The sequence below is a fragment of the Chenopodium album genome, chromosome 25 (genome assembly GCF_948465745.1).
Source record: "Chenopodium album chromosome 25, dcCheAlbu1.1, whole genome shotgun sequence".
Taxonomy (NCBI): domain Eukaryota; kingdom Viridiplantae; phylum Streptophyta; class Magnoliopsida; order Caryophyllales; family Amaranthaceae; genus Chenopodium; species Chenopodium album.
The window spans coordinates 32,503,517-32,518,093 of record NC_137858.1 but is presented as its reverse complement, the minus strand read 5'-3'; positions in this window follow the sequence as shown (position 1 = coordinate 32,518,093).

The window sequence follows — 14,577 nt, the reverse complement described above, 5'->3', positions numbered from 1 at the left end:
AAATCGTTCTAAACCCAAAACCAAATTGTCAAATAAAGGAAAAGAAGAAAAAAGAAAATCAAAGAGAGAGGACTAGGAAAATAGAACCTAATGTAGGAATTGTCATACAAAGACTCCGTAGAAAGGTTTTAATTTAAGAAGCACCAAAAGTAAGGGATTAAAGAAGTATACTTGAGCCTATCAATTTTTTTAAAGCTTGAGCCTGGCCACTTTACAACTCTGAAAAGGCCCTCCTTAAGGTATCATTACCATGTACCAAAATCATCATTCCTACAAAAATATGGCCCACTTTAGGCCTTTGCACATATGGATCTACTATTGAGTAGTTACGCCCATACATAAAGTACATGAAGTGTTGAGAAATAATTACAAAATAAAAAAAAAAGAATTGGAAGATCTGATAGCCATTGGCTTGATTACATCGTTTTAATAAAACAATCAAATTAAATTAAATTAAATTCGATGTTTTCCATATATTTTGCGAAGAAAAATAAGATGACTATCACTTTCAAAAACAATCATCGTATTTTCTTTTAATAATAGGATTATTTATTACCAAGGTGATTCACGTTCTATTTACATTTCCTAGAAAGAAAACGAGTTAATATAGTAAATTGATCTGATATATCGACAGGCTTGACGTCAACCTTAGATGTTTTTTACAACTCTTGAGCATTAGCTAATTCATCATGAGCAATTATTTTGGTCGTTGTTTGGGACATCTTCATCCTCTCTAAGAGAGAAACATTGATTGAACATGATCGCTACATGAAAAATGATCGTTATCGCTATTACGCGTATACCTCACTGTCAAAGTCATCACGATAATGCAACTATTAAGTCAATAATCCTTGCTTTTCGAAAACATGTCTAAGGGCTTGTTCTGATTGACTAAATTGATCTGAACTGAACAAAGCTGAATTGAAATTATTGGAGCTGAACTGAACTGAATATTTTATGAGAGAAAGAAATTAAGATAAGAACTGAACTGAACTTATTGTAGCTAAACTGAACTATACTGAAAATAAGCTGAAGAGAACATGCCCTAATTCTCTTTCTTTGTTCTTCTATGTAAAAGTTGGATTCCCCTTCCTTTTTTATGCAAATATGTCATTTTTGTTCATTTCTTTATTGGGGGTAAGTCGGTTGATCCCTCCTATTGGCAAACTAAAAAAAAGGGTAACCAATTTTTGCTCTTTGGGGCTCAAAAAGCCAAGACATCCCTACTTCCCTCTATTTTTGACTTGAACACGCTAATTATGTTATAAAATCAATGTCATGCAAAGCTTATTACGAACCATCTTAATAACTTTAAATGACAAAGGGAAGAACATTACTTCCTACTTAATTAAACAATTCATGATAAATATATGCAAAACTCCATTATTGAACACACAAATCCTGGGGCTTAAAACATAAAAAACATCTCCTAGCATATGCAGACATGAATTCCAAAAGCCACCTAAGTCTACACTTGGGGCTACAAAAATATAGATCGCAGCTTAACTTTCGTTTTGAAATGAGACCATACTTAGCATATGTTAGTTGAGACGATTAATACAAGAGGGGGGTGAATTGTATCGAGTTCCTAATGACTACTTTTTGCGGATTAATAAACAATGCATATAGGAACTTAAAAGCACACACAGATTTTACGAGGAAACCTTCCAGGGCCCAACTGGAAGTAAAACCTCGACCCTGCCTTAGGGATTTCAAACACACAAACTTCACTATAATAGGGCAAACACCAAGTTACAACCTATTAGACACGGACCTTTAGTTTCACAAGTTCCTCACTGGAATTGCTACTTGATAGGACCCTATCCTACCCAACCTAAGCACCACACTTAGATTCACTCATACTGCCAAAGTACTACACGTACTGCCAAAGTACAAACACTCAGCCTCACCAAGAAGCTTACAAAACTGTGTATGATATAAACAATAAACACACCCAAATAACCCAACCCAATACAAGAATTCGACACCTAGTATGTTAGGCAAGCAATGCACGAAATCCAAAACTAATATGACAAGTTAGAAGCTTGGTAAACTTAATCAATTACGCACAGTGATTTCTTCACGCATAAACTCACAAAAACCTAAAGCCATTTTGCTCTCTACTATTTATACAAGTCACACTCGTATAGAAAGTAGGTTTTCTAAAAGATAAACAAGTTAACTTATCTTTAAAACACGGTTTTATGTAAATCACATGAATATAATCTTTTCCGGAAAATAAAGATAAAAAGATATTTTGTTAAAAAGAATTATCTTTTTAACAAACCGATTTAAAGGAAATAAAACTTTTAGAAAATCTTTTCCTAAAATCTATCTTTTATTATTTTCCGTTTTATTTTATTTACCAAGCTAACTTGTCACGCTTCAAATAAATTTCGTGCAATAACCTACTTAACATATTAACAATAATCTAGAAAGATAAAAACCTTAACTAAATTGATAGCTGCGCCGCGCTTTTGTTAAGCCAGATTACTTGGGCTCCAAGCTTGTTAAGTTCCACCAAAGAACCTCAACTTGCTGTCTTTAAGTTCCTGTTACGGAACGTTCCTGTTAGGGAACTAGTTCTTGTTAGAGAACTCTTCTTCTAATTTGTTTAACTTCTTTGATAAAGATCTCTTCATGTCTTCTTAGTTCCAGCTACTTCTTCCATCACCATGAGCAACTTCACCTAAACTAATCAAACACTTGAAAACCTTTATTAGTTGAGTTTGCTTTAGTTTAAGTTCCTCATCATCAAAACCTTTATGCTTCAACAGCATATTTTGCTAATACGTATTTTCTATTTATTTTGGTTTGCCCTGTTTATCTTAAGATAAGCAGTGTTGACTATTTTTAGGTAGAGTTAATAATTGAGCATATGGGAGTCCCAGGATGTTCTTCATCTAGTATTAGGAATAATGTTGGTCTTTGTTTTATTTTGCGTACTCATGACAATGATTGCTATATATATTATTATTAACAAAGAAAGAATTTGAGTTTCCGCTACAAAGTATTGGTTTTGGTTAGTAGTTTAAGTAGCCTTGCGTAATCACGCGGCGGTAATACACCTAAGTCTGTCTCTACAGTATAATTATACGTATTATGCTGGTATTTTCGTAGTAGAGGGAGATTTAAGGGTGTTACAATATCTCCCTCGAAACGATAGAGTTTTTCTATCTTCATCTTTAGGATGACTTTTCTCCTTTAAAGACCAGGTTTCTTCTTCACTCTTTTGAGGGATGAATTGTTTTTTGTGTGATGGAATACTATGAAATTGTATCACGGATAAGACTTATGTGAGATCGAAAAAGAAGTAAATCCTTCGATTACAATTAGATGAATCAGGAAGAAAATTCAGCTACAACAGATCGATAGCCCTCTCATCAAAGAAGGTTGTAAATAACAATGAACGATACAAAAGAGACTATGAAGAATGTATGATTTGCAACAACGATCGTAGCTTTGTTGAAACGATGATTTTTATTTGATTCATTTGTCATGTACTGTATTTATTAATTAGATGTAAACGTTGGTTTGTGATCCTTTATTTATTTCGTTTATATTAAGCTCATGTAAAAAAACTATTGAAGAAATGATTGTAGAAATGTGTGTAATAATTATAAGCTCTACAACTTAAATAATGATACTCTCATTGTTTTATTTATTTATTTATTTATTTATTTATTTTGCAGTTCTTGTAGTTGGCAAAATATTCAATGTAACGTTTAAGGCTGCAAACGATCCGAGTCGAGCCGAGTTTTAGTCTGTTCGAAAAAAGCTTGATAAGAAAATTTAGTGTTCGAGCTTGAACGAGTTATCAAAAATCTTGTTCAAGCTTGGCTCGTTAAGGATTTGGCATGTTCGAGCTTTGTTCACGAACGTGCTTGTTTGTATTTTGAGTTTAAGGTCAAACTTGAACAAGCTTTATTCAATAACGAGCCCAGTATATTAAACTTTTTAATTTTAATGCATCTACTTAATTTTAAATGAGAAGTTTTCATTTTTTCTATAGTAAAAAGGTAATTTCAAAGTTTTCTTGCCAAAAGATATTTAAATATAATAAAGTAGTTTTAATATAATAGAGATTTTTTTGAGCTTGGGCAAACTTTGACCGAGTTATAATTGAACCTGAACATAAATGTGCATAAACGAGTTGTTCACGAGCATTTTCGAGCCGAACGTGATGTTCGAGCTTTGTTCATTTATTTGACGAGCTTAAGATTTTTGTCAAACTTGTTTGTTACTTAATAAACGAGTTTTGACCGAGCTTTGACCGAGTTTGTTCGCGAGTAATTCATGAACGTATCGGCTCATTTTACACACCTAGTAACGTTATAAATAAAATAAATACTTATTATAAGAACTATGAAAATTAAATGTTTTTAAACTTAAATTCTAGACAACTCTAACAAGATATAAAATGGTTACGTTTTAAGATGCCATATATGTATTTCTTGTTAAAATATTAGGTTCCAAAGGAATTGGTTATGTAAATATTCCAAATCAAACAATAAATTACGGAGTTAAGAGGAATTGTGATTTTTTCAGACACAAATCATACAAACTACTATAAGCTCATTCATTTTTGATATGAAATACTCGTAAGCTTAAGAAATAAAGTCATTATATCAGATGAATAAAAGATGACCTATGCTTCTCACATCTAATTAATTTTTGAAAGTATATTGATTAACCTAACAATTATCACAAAAACTTGCAAAAGTTAGTATGACGACTAAATTAGGACCAAGAGAAAATATGGGTATACTGATAATGAAGTGAGTATATTTATTGCTTAACCGTGTTATTTCTCAAATAAAAGAATAATGGATTTCTTCATCTTGTTAAAGTTGAATCTTTTAATACAAATCACTATGCCTCAAAATGTTATAATGTATCTCTAAACATAACGTGTCTAACTATCAAGTTGGGTTAATGCTTGACAAAATAAAACAAGTGTTGGGTACCATGAAAAGAGAAGAAATGAGGTGGAGTATGACCAACCAAGTAGAAATAAAGAAAAAAGTGATAATTGTTCTAGCACTTGTAAATGAATAAAAAAAAAGAACTTTTATGCTTTATATCTTATATTTTGGTGAAACAATTACTATTGCAAAAACTTTTGTGCTCTGTCAGAGCTTGTTCACTTTAGCTTATTTTTAGTTTAGTTCAGTTCATCTCCAATCAGTTTAGTTCAGTTTCTAATTTCCCTCTCTCATAAAATATTCATTTCAGCTTTATTTAGTATAGTTCAGTTTAGTTCAACTCTAATCAGTTCAGTTCAACTCAGTTCATTTCAACTCAGTTCAATAAATGTTATCAAGCCCTTATATTCTCAATCGCGCTTAATTCATGTTTTTTTTTCTAATATATTTTTGGAACAATTGCCAGCTGAAAAAAAAGAGAGAGAGAGGATAAGGAAGTATACCGATAATGTTTATTAACAATATGACAAACACAAATTTTTTAAAAAAACGGATGTTCACTAAATTAATGACTGGTGTAACTTGTTGGATGCAATAACTGCTAATCGCACGTGCATCTTTATGACAATGGGTGGTTCTTGCAGACAGATGCACGATCCGCATGGTGCATCCGCTGTGGAATGTACATTATGTTGTATCATAATGTACATGGTTGTAGAAAGAACATATTGTTCAATTCTAATGTACACGAGTTATATTGAACTTTTTTTTTTTTTTTTGTAAAAAAGCAAAAAGATAAATAGTAATTTTTTTTTTTTATCATACAATAATTTCAAATCATTTTAAACTATACTCTCTCTCTAGAATTTTTCTCTCTCTACAAGATTTCTCTCCCAAAATAGAAAAAACTGAAAACCACTTCAAGTTCATCAAACCTTAATAAAAAAATCGTTAATTTCAAACTTCTTGGTGCAAAATTGTTCAAGATGGCTGACGAAAACAAAAAGTAAGTGCAATTTCGACATGTATAGTTGTTCAATTTGAGTTCGATTGGTAGTTTTTTTTGCAAGTTCTTGGTGTAAATTTGTGTTTATGTGGTTTTGGTGTTGCAATGAGAAACTATATGAGGTTCTTGAAGAAAACGGACCAATTATTACATTTTGAAAAAAGAAAGCAAACACATTAGCAAATTCAGAAAAATTTGTAGATCTAAATAATACAATGTACATTAACATACAGTAAAATATTCTTTTTCATATTTTATAAAGCGGATGAACATATTATAGAAACATAGTGAACATATCTATATAATTACAATGAAAAGAACATATTCTTAAAATACAATGAACATATACCTTAAGTGAAAAGAATCTACTATTAAAATAATAATGAACATATACCTAGAGTGAAAAGAACATGCGTGTTATTTAATAATGCTCTTTATCTTCATGTTCTTTGATTGTCAGTATAATGTACTTTTATTTGTGACATAAAATTAATTGTTTATTTTGAAATGTTTTTTAAATTTTGTTTTTAGATTATGGTGGTTGAATACAAATAATATTCATTACATTATATTATCATGTTCTTTATTAATGTTTTAGATGCTATTTAGATATATATAAAGAACATAAAGCTATATATTTTTTACAAAACAACTACATGTTCATTCCAAAACAATTATATGTGATGTTCTTTATAAGATAAATATATGTTCTTTAGAAAACAACTAAATGTTCTTTACTGGACAATTATATGTTCATTCCGCCTTTATTTAAAACAAAACTGGATGCACGAAGCATCGTGCATCCGCCTGCAGGGAAAAAAATTCATCTTTATGATTGCGAAAATAAAGAAACAAAAAGCATTTTCTCTCTCTTCCTCATTCATTCACCATAACTGCGATTTCTCTCTCCTCGTTTTTTCTCTCAACTGCGGCGATTTCGAGCTTTCCCACTCTCTTCAATCGGCGATTTTCGAGCGTTTTTTCTGTCCTCTTTCACTTGTGAAGTTGTTATTTGCTAAATTTAGGTAAGTTTAGTTTTTTTTTTGAGATTTTTGCTAGTTTAAGTTGTTTTGATTATTTGATTTTTAGGTTTTTTGATTTTGATTTTGATTTTTTTTTCGATTTTCGTAGTGTTTGATTCTGCAATGGTAAAGAAGAAGAGTACAAAGAAGTCTGTAGATGCTGAAGAAGGTGTGTTTACTTAAAATTTTCATCATTTTTTCAAAATTTTCAATTGAATTTTCTCTTATATATGTCGAATTAGTAGTGCATGTTATTTTTTATAGTTAATTTTCACTTGATTTTTTATGCAGATTATGATAATTGAATTTGATTTTTGAAGTTATTATGTTTAATTTTGCTTTATGTAATTGTTTATTGTATATAATTGGTTCAAAATTTGTTATACGTGTGTTGTGGTGTTGTTATACATCTGTAGATGCTGAAGAAGGTGTGCTTACTTAAATTTTTCATCATTTTTTCAAAATTTTCAATTGATTTTTTGCTTATTTATGCCGAATTAGTAGTGCATGTTATTTTTTTATAGTTTTCACTTGATTTTTTTGTGCATATTATGATAATTGAATTTGAATTTTGAAGTTATTATATTTAATTTTGCTTTATTTTATTGTTTGTTGTATATAATTGGTTCTAAATTTGTTATACATGTGTTGTGGTGTTGTTATAAGTGAAAGAAATTTTGCATGTTTGTTTTCAGAATTTTTATTCATTGCTTATTATTCTTCAAATTTTGTATGTTAGGTGTTAGGTGGAGAATGGTAATTAAACTGATTTTAGGTTTAGATTTTATGTTTTAGTTAGAGTATGAGTATAGTAGGCATATCTGCATTGTGTTTGTGCATCTGTGTATGAGTAACAGGAATATGTGCATTGTGTTTGAGTAATAGACATTTGTGTCATTTATATGCTGTTAAAAGGGTCACTTTATGGTATTTAAAGGGTTACTTGTTGTGGTTAAAAAGGTCACTTTCTGTTGTTAAAAGGGTCACTTTATGCTGTTAAAAGGGTCACTTTTTGTGTTAAATGAGTTACTTGTTGTGGTTAAAAAGGTCACTTTATGCTGTAGAAGAGGTCATTTATGTATTTAAATGGGTCACTTTATGCATTTAAAAGGGTCATTATGCATATATTTTGAATTTGTAATTTGCTGAATATGTAATTTATATGTTTTGAATTTGTAATTGGCTGAATATGTAATTTAAAAGAGTACTTTGTGAATTTGTAATTTATGGTTATTTTCCTGTATTAATTAGCTATAGGTGGTTCAATAGGTGGATATCGTTATAAATTGTCTTCAAAGGGACAAGCAATGCCTAAAGAGTCTGCTAAGGGCAAAGCAGTACCTAAAAAGACCAAGACAATTGCTGAGAAGGCTAAACCAGAGTCTGAGAAGGCTAAAACAGTTCCTAAAATGAGTAAGACAGTTTATGAGAAGGCCAAACCAGAGTCTGAGAAGGCTAGAACAGTTCCTAAGAAGGACAAGACAATTCCTAAGCAGGCTAAACCAGAGTCTGAGAAGGCTAAAACAGTTCCTAAGAAGGCCAAAACAGTGCCTGATTCTGATTCTGAATTCGAAACAGTTTCTGATTTTGATTCTCAGACTGTTGTGTAAGTATACATGTTATTTGATTTGCATTTTTTGATTATATGTTGTTTTTAGTTTATATTGTTTAAGTTATTTTTTTAATTATTATTATTTTTTAAGGAACAAAGACGCTTGATTGCAAGGTGTAGACCACATACATTGGAACTTTTGATGCAGAACTTTTGTTCTAACCAAAATCAAGCTATTGAAGAAATTTGCAATTGAAAACTCTTAATCGTCAAATGCTACCTTGGCTTGTTAAACACTTTAATGGTGGTAGCCACATGTTTACCATTGCTACTGGTAAAGAATTCGTAGTTACTAGAAACGATATATGTGATGTGTTTTGTTTGCCCATGAGTGATATTCCTGTCCCTGAACTTAAGAAAAATGCTGAAGATGGAAGTATAGATAAATGTATCATTCAGACATGGAGATCTGATTATGGTCTTTCTGATAAGCAAGCTCTTCATTTGTCAAAGTTAGAGTCTCGGATGGTTGATTTGGTTGATGGAGGGGAAGAATTTAAGAGGTGTTTTGTTCTTCATGCTATGTCTAGCTTTTTAGCTCCTACTGCTAATAGGACTGTTTCATTGAAGTTGTTGAAGGTTGTTAAAGAAGTTGATAAAATTAAAAATTTTGGTTGGTGTTCATATTTTTTGAAAAAGTTAAAAAAGGTTGTTCAGAAGTATAAGAATGATGAAAAAGCTCAAAATGTTAGTGGTTGTTTGCTGGCTTTGCAAATTACGTATTTTCATCGTTTAAATTTTTAAGGAGAAAAGGAAAGTAGTACTGTTCCTTTGATTCAGCATTGGACAGATGCTAAGATTAAGAAGCGGATTAATTTAGAGATCAAAGCTAGAGGTTTTGGGCAGGGACCATTGGATACCCTTACATATCCTGTGTCACAACCTGTGATTAAGCAAACTATTGTTGAGCAACCTCGCACTTTGGGATATGATCATGGTGCTTCTACAAGTGGTAGAACTGGCCGCATTCTTGCATTTGAGCTTCCGGAAGGTGTGATGACTGATGATGAAATTAAAGAAATTTCAAATGATGTAAGTGTTTTGTTTTTTTATTTTTATTTTTATTTTAATTTAGTTATTATCTCTTTATGTACACTAAAGTTACCCTTTATGTGCACTAATGTTACCCTAAGTATTCAGTTACAAGGGTTACTTTGTGCATTTAAAAGAGTGACTATATGCATATAAAAGGGTCACTTTATGCATTTAAAAGGGTCACTTTATGCATATATCCTGAATTTTCACTTTTTTATTATATTTATTTGTCACATTTGTTTATTTTCTTCTTTGTTCATATGTTTGTAGGCTGTTCATGAGACATTTCTTTTGGTAAAAAGAAATATGGATGTTTTATCGTTGGTTCAAACATAGGGTATTGAAACCTTGAGTGAGATGATTGCTTCTCACAAAACTGTTTCATTATCTTCTGATAATGTTGTTGCATTTTCTCAAACTCAACAGCTACTCTCTGATTCTCATTATGTGTAGCTTTTAGATGGTTTAATTAATGAGTGTAATAAGATGAAGTAAATACATGATATGTTTCGTGGTTTTTATGAACCTGAACAAGGTCATACAGAAGATGTTCCTGAAGATGAACCTGCACAAGGTAATAAAGAAGATGTGCCTGAAGATGAACCTGCACAAGGTTTCAATGATGACAATGGTCATGGAAAAAGTGTTAATGAAGTTGATCCTACTAGGCCTGCTGTAGAAGTTGTTGATGAAAGTGGTAATGGTGGTAATGGTGCTGGACCTTCTACAGAAGTTGTTCCTGGACATATCATCAGATCCAATAAATCTCAATGATCTCTAGACTGTAGGCCAGTAGGTGTGGATGTGTTTTTTGTGACTCTGTTTTTGAAGGCTAATGCTCGGATTTACAAGAATATGCCTCAGTTACATTTGGAAATTCTCGATTATTGTTTGTTGAAGGATGATTCATTGCAGAGGAAGTTAAGTGTCATTTGTTATGATAATTATTTTTTATTTGTTTTTTTTTCCTCTATTTTTTTTAATGCTGATCTAATTTTTTATTGTTCCAGTGAGAACCTTGTTACTTTTGGTATGAATTTTTTGATTCCAAGAGAAGACATGGTGTCCCTTGCTGCTCCACTTAGGATTCGATGGTGCATTATTGATTGCTACTGTCTGTATCTGAATGAGAAAGCATGTTTTGAGGCTTCTGGTCCTCGAAAATTCATCTTTGGTGGTGAGGCAAAGTGTAAGTAATTTGATTTTTTTTTTATATTTAAACACATTTACTAAAGGACTAAATAGAAGACTTGTCCTTGATACCTCGAGGGGAAAGGGGCTAAAGCCCGTTAGTTGAGGAATTCATGGTGGATACCCGACCTTGTTCACGCAAGGATTCATGTGAACTAACGAAACCATGGAAAGACTCATAATTGTACACTTCCCATTCCTATGACTTGTACATTTGGTGAGATTAAGCTTTTAGCTTTTAATGAATTCATAGCCCAGGATTTGGGTGGTCCTGATGAGACGGACTTGATGAATTCACCGCTTTGATAATGTGAGGTTGAGCAAAGGCTCTTAATGATTTCATATCCCAGGGTATGGGTGGTCTATGTGATAGACTTGATGAAATCACCTACATGGTTGTGAAGGTTTGGCTACCTTCTATGAAAGTCTTGGGCAGTCTTTCTAAAGCACTCGTGAGCATCCCAAGTTCAATGGCCAATATTGGTGGTTGATTTTTATCGCGGAACTCACAATTTTTATGGTAAGATATGTGTTATTGGGATCTAACTTCTAAGTTGAGTGAGTTCCAGATTCGTATACTCGCTTAACAAGGAGTTGCCTAATTTTCACTATGTATTGGTTCAATCGAAAGATACCAGTACTTAAGTATCAAACCTATTGAAATGCTCAGAACAGGTGTTTTTTGTTTTAAAATCTTTTTCCTTCGCATTTGTGGGGGATTGTTGGAAATAATGCAAAGGAAGTTTGTTATTTTTGGATGAAAACTCTTTGTCCCACATTGGTGGGATAAGGAAGGCTTTACTTGGTTTAAATATGTGTGTTTGTATTTTGATGTTTGAAGTGCTTTCCCTATTGTTGTGGGCTAGAAGGGGGCATCCCTACGCGCGCGCCGCCGCCACCGTCTGGCTGGTTCGGTTCGTGGCACGTGCGTGGTGTGGTGGGGCTACCTTTTTGGGCCAAGTCGTAACTGACGTTCCAATTTTATGAGATCGTTCAGTTACGAAGCCCGCAACAACGTTTGACTCAGTTTTTTTGAACGTTTGTAACTATCCCTGATTTTACTCCCACGATTTATTTTGTGGCTTGATTTTCTCCATCAGTTACGATCTTCTTTGTCTATGAAACTGATTTTTCGTGGCTTTTGAAAACACACATAACATAATTTTATTCCTCTTTCTTTATTCTTCCAGTTTTCCTCTAGATTAGTTCTGAGCATATTGTGAGTTCCTAATCTCTCTTTTTGAGTGCACATTAAGAGAGATAGTTGTGTAAAATCTTGGGGGGGCAACGCCATCTCCGATTGCACCATAGTCGGGGCGAATTTTGCTTCTAAGACAGTGTTCTAAACATGTCATAGCTTCATTCATACATTAAACAAATTCGGCCCACATATCAATTTATATATTTTCTGATTTTACAGTATCTTTACCTACAAGTAGTTGGAGTAACCTTGCTTAATCACACGACGGTAAATACATAGTCTGTCTCTATGGTATAATTATACGTATTATATTGGTATTTCCGTAGTAGAGGGAGATTTGAGGGTGCTACAATATTTTCCCTCGAAACGATAGAGTTTTATATCTTCATCTTTAGGATGACTTTTTTCCTTTAAAAGACCAGGTTTCTTCTTCTCTCTTTCGAGGGATGAATTATTTTTTGTGTGATGGATTGCTATGAAATTGTTTCATGGTAAGACTTATGTGAAATCGAAAATGAAGTTAATCGTTCGATTACAATTAGATGAATCAGGAAAAAAATAGCTACAACAGATCGATAGGCCTTATCATCAAAATAGGTTGTAAATAACAACAATACAAAAGAAAGTATGAAGAATGTATGATTTGCAACAGGTCGTAGCTTTGTTGAAACAATGATTTTTATTTGATTCATTTGTCATGTACTATATTTATGAATTAGATGTAAACGTTGATTTGTAATCCTTTATTTATTTCATTTATATTAAGCTCATGTAAAACAACTATTGAAGAAATGAATATAGAAATGTGCGTAATAATTATAAGCTCTACAATTTAAATAATGGTACTTTTTTTTTTTGGCAAAACATTCAATGTAACGTCATAAATAAAATAAATACATAATATAAGAACTATGAAAATTAAATATTTCTAAACCTAAATTCTAGGCAAATCTAACAAGACATCAAATGGTTATGTTATAAGATACCATGTATGTATTTATCGTTAAAATATTAGGTTCCAAAAGAATTGAATTATGTAAATATTCCAAATCAAACAATAACTTATGGAATTAAGAGGAATTGTGATTATTTCAGACACAAATCATACAGACTGCTACAATTTTGTTCATTTTTTAAATGAAATACTCCCACAAAAAAAAAGTCATCATATAAGATGAATAAAAAAATGACCTATGCTTCTCACATCTAATTAGTTTTTGAAAGCATCTTTCAAAAAAAAAAAAAAAAAAAACCAAAAGTTTTTGAAAGTATATTTATTAACCTTTATTACAAAAACTTGCAAGAGTTAATTTGACGATGGGTAATACTGACAATGAAGTGAGTATATTTATTGTTTAACCTTGTTATTTCTCAAATAAAAAAAATGGATTTCTTCATCTTGTTAAAGTACTATTGAATCCTTTGATACAAATCACTATGCCTCAAAATTTTATAATGTATCCCTAAACATAACGTGTCTAACTATTGAGTTGAGTTAATGCTTGACAAAACAAAACAAGTATTGAGTACTAGGAAAAGAGAAGAAATGAGGTAGAGTATGACCAACGAAACAGAATTAAAGAAAAAGTGATAATTTTTTTTTTTTTTTTTTTTTTTTGAAAACAAGAAAAAGTGATAATTGTTCTAGCACTTGTAAACAAACAAACAAACCAACAAAAAAAAAAAAAAACACTTTTATGCTCTAATACACTCTCAATTTGTAAAAGTTATTCATATCTTATATTTTGGTGAAACAATCACTACCGCAAAAACTTTTAAGAACACAAGGAGTATACGGTAACACTTGTAAACATAAAAAAACCTTTGTGCTCTATTACATTCTCGTCGTTTAATTCATGTGTTTTTTATTTTCTAACTTTTTTTTTTGAAACAATTGCCATCCGAAAAAAAAAAAAAAAAAGGAGGAATGGAGGAAGTATACTGATTATGTTAATTAACAATATGACAAAATAATAAAGTCAAAGCTTTGAATTTTCTCTTGTAAATGAATGGAGTTGTTTTGCAATTTTTTTTTTTTTTTTTCTTTTTTTTCTGGTGCAGTTGTTGCTTGCAGATGCCATAGTTGCCTGCTTTATTAGGTCTATTTTCTTTATCTGGGTTTGAATTAGACCTGGCAAATGGGTCATTCGGGTCGGGTATGGGTCGGGTCATTTCAGGTCGGGTCAATTTCGGGTCAAAAAGTTATCGGGTCAAGTTCGGGTCGGGTCGGGTCATTTCGGGTTTCGGGTTGATTTCGGGTCGACTGATAATCGGGTCGGGTCGGGTATCGGGTCAACACTTCGGGTCGAGATCGGGTCGGGTCGAGTTTGGGTCGGGTGAGTTCGGGTCGGGTCAATTTTCGGGTCGGGTCAGTTCGGGTCGGGTCAATTTTCGGGTCCAAAATTCGGGTCAACTTCGGGTCGGGTCATATTCGGGTCGATGCATTGGGTTAAATTCAACTCTGTATATATATTTATTTATTTTTTGACGAGAAACTCACTATATTTATTATTTACTATTTAGTAAGGCTACTTTTTTCATGGAATATACCAATATAGTAATTGTTAGACTTTTATTGACGTTTT